The 3,515-nt window shown below is 40.6% G+C and overlaps 1 pseudogene across 1 annotated transcript; it reads right to left on the reverse strand.

The window, feature by feature from the left end:
* Positions 1-201: 201 nt before the first annotated feature.
* On the reverse strand, positions 202-3,249 carry LOC137726871 (disease resistance protein RPM1-like; annotated as a pseudogene). The gene is made up of 2 exons (XR_015962543.1): positions 458-3,249; positions 202-361 (listed from the first exon to the last, which is right to left on the reverse strand). The product of XR_015962543.1 is annotated as a disease resistance protein RPM1-like (transcript).
* Positions 3,250-3,515: the final 266 nt, after the last annotated feature.

Below are 3,515 nucleotides of genomic sequence, written 5' to 3' on the forward strand. Positions count from 1 at the left end.
GCATATATATATATATATATATATGAATGTTTAATGGTATATGCTCATACACCTCACATTTAACATTTGAAAATAATTACAAACTAAGCAAAACAAGTAATTAATTTTTGCATCAAGTGTCAAGTATGTTTGATGATTGAGTGAGATAAGCCAAACACAGCTGACACAGCTGACAAATATGTCAATATAGCTCAGCTTTATCCACACATTATTTTAAGAAATACTATTGTAAAAACCATAAGCATCTGAAAGAGCAATGGCAGTGGACTCGCTCCACCGGCTTGTGTCCTTCACTTTGTTGAAGTTTTTCGAGCCATCGCCGCCTTCAGTTTCTCCTCCCTTCTCACCCCCGCGCTTTTGCCTAGAGAATAAATCAGAGGGTCAAAAATGCAAACTACAATTTTAGAGAAGTTGTTGAAAAATCATTGATCACCAAATAAAGAAATTGAATGCTTACAATCACTTGTGAAAGATTTTGGAATCCAGTGCTGAGATTAAAAGAATGGATGACTGGAATATGCTCAACCGCCTGACGATCTTCACCATCCCTTTGAAGCTTGGCAATGAGTATGGTGGGCATGTCATGGAGAAACAGTTCCTCGAGTTTCCGTAGACCCTCCATGCCAAGTGGAGGTAAATTCAAACTCTTACAATTGGACAGGGTTAGTTCTCAAGATTAGGCATTGCTCCAGACTCAACTTTCATGGTATGTAGTTGATCAAATTGTTTGATACTTAATATCTTTAGCTTCATGAACGTTTCAGCCTTGAATTCCAACACCTGTCCGGTATAATAGCAAACCAAATGAAGCTCCATCATATTCGGCAATGCTTGAAGGGGCTTGAGTGGGTTGGCATCAGCATCAAGTTTTGACCACTTAAGGGAAATCTTCACTACACTATGAAGCATGGGAACCCATTGCGGCAAACATCTTAGCCTCCCTTTCAAACTGAGGCGTTCTAGAGACCGAGGAGGGGATTTCATATGATGATCCAACTCAAGATATTCCTCCTCGTTTGTTGATCTCAATTCAAGTGTTGAAAGACTTCCCATTTTCTCAATAGCGCAACACAACTCTGTTCCATGTTCAATTTTGAGATCTGTCAAGCCCAACTTTCTGAGACCAGTTAGTTCTGCTAAGGCGTTTAGTATTGTTCTGTTGTTTCCCACCTTAATCAGTGACAACTTTTGTAATTCGGATAAAGCTCCAATGTTGCCTGCAGAAATCTCTACTCCTTGAGCGGGTCCATCATCATCACCATCACAGCCACGACTCACTAAAAGATGGCGCATATTGTAGAGCTTATAAATCTCTTCTGGTAATTTGGTCACCTGGGTGCGCTTAAGATCTAAAGTTTCCAAATGAGCAAGCCGGTTTATGGAACTTGGGACTCTTTTGATTTTGGTTTTCCTCATACTTACGTACTTTAAGAGAATGAGACCAGAAATAGATTTTGGAAATTCCTCTAAAGGAATGCCTTTCAAATCTAAAACCCTTAAATATTTAAGCGTATTAAGTACCCTTCCAACCTCATCACATTGAGCCTGCTGGGAAGGTCCAAACACTAGTAAGGTACGTGTTTGATTCAATTCTCCACCACTTCTTAATAAATCTTTTATAGAAACATAATGTGCAGAAAGGCGTCGGATTTTCTCACCTGAATTACTACTGCTTGTACTTACCCGAGTGTTGTTTGATTCCAACACAGTGACAAAACTCTCCGCTTTTGATTTGATGAACTTGCGAACAAGGTTGGAAACACGACAAATCCTTACTTGTCCATCGATCTCTCTTGAACTCACATCAACCAATTTTCTACCAATGAGTTGATTTAGGTAACCATCTGCAACCTCCTCCATGGTGGTTAGGGTTCCCCTTCCTTGCTTCACAAATCCTTCGGCTACCCACAAGCGAATTAGCCTCTCACGCTTGATTGAGCTGTCTTCTGGAAACATGCTGAAGTACAAAAAACAACTTTTGAGATGGTCTGGCAGGTCCTTATAACTTGGCTCCCAAGCTTGACCAACAATCTGAAGATTGGAGCCAAAGCTATCATGGAACTTCTTCCACTTCACAAAAGTTTGTGGCTTCTGCCGAGCTAGGAAAGTACCGACTGTAGAAATTGCAAGGGGCAGGCCTCCACAATCACTGATGATTATTTGAGCCAACTCCTCAAGCTCTTCTGGACAGTTCTCCCAATTTCCGTGAAAAGCCTTTTTGCAGAATAGTTTATTGGCTTCTTGGGAGGATAATCCGTTACTCAAATCATGGATATAATCGTCAGAACTTGCATGCCAAGAGGCTACAATATTAGAGTCCCGAGTAGTTGTGATTATTTTGCTCCCAGACAAACCCTTCGGCAGAGCATTTACTATACGTCTCAAATCTTGTTCGCTCCAAACATTATCCAAAACCACCAAATACTTCTTTTTCTCCAGAATTTGTCTCAATTTCTTCCTCAGATATGTTTCTTCACGATGATGATGATGCTCAGCTACAGGTTCCTGCATACTTTGGGCTTCAAAATTTCTCAGCATGGTTAGCAAGAGCGTTTGCAATTGAAAGGAACGCGGCACATCAACAAAAGCATGGAAATCAAAGGCGGCCTGCACGCTTCTTCTCTCGTAAACATTTTTTACTAGGGTGGTTTTGCCTGAGCCACCAGGACCAACAATTGAAATCATGAGAGGCCTTTGACTGATATATTCTTCTTCCCTCAACTGTTGGATGAGTTTTGTGATAGCCGTCTCAAACCCCACAATTTCATCTTCTTCCACTACTTGGTGATAAACCAAATTATTATTATCTTCTTCAAATCCTGTGTTGGGAATTGGTGGTTGGACAATAAGTGAATCTAAATCTGGTGAAGAAAACCTTTCTCCGCTTTCGATTTGTTTGAGCTTGCGCAACAACTTTCTGCGTGCTATCCATTCAGAAGGGTAATGTTTAGCGTGGTGCGCAGATATAGAGATTAAATTGCTATGGTAGTGATGAGGAATCTTAACCAAAAACATGGAAAGAGCATCCTCAATGTCGTAAACTACATCTTGGATCTCTTTTGCACGATTTTGAAACACTTGGGAGCTTTCACCGATCTGTTTCGATGAGCAGTCCGTCAGATAGGCTTGCATCCTCCGCAAAATTTTGTTGGCTCTTTCAACATCAGCCCTGGCATCGCTTGAAAGAGTGAGGTTGAGAATCTTGGAATTTTCAATTAGCACCAGTGCTAGTGGAATAAATTCGGCCATTTTCACTGCCTATCTAGCTAGTCAGACTTTTTGGTTGATTGGATTTTTTTTTCTGTACATAAACAACTATGCAACTCTATTCAGTGGCGAAGAAGGGATCCAATGAAAGGGGGAGGAGGAAGGAGGGGGGAACAGCGTTGAAGCGGAACTTCATCTTAGAAATAACATAGAAAATACTAAGGAATAAGAAAAATCAACTTGGGAGTGTAACAAGCCATCTATTTTGAACTTTCATCCCTCATTTTTCTTTGTTTCTTGGGTTATAG

Source organism: Pyrus communis, chromosome 5 (assembly GCF_041283825.1).
Source record: "Pyrus communis isolate YQ-2024b chromosome 5, ASM4128382v1, whole genome shotgun sequence".
NCBI lineage: Eukaryota > Viridiplantae > Streptophyta > Magnoliopsida > Rosales > Rosaceae > Pyrus > Pyrus communis.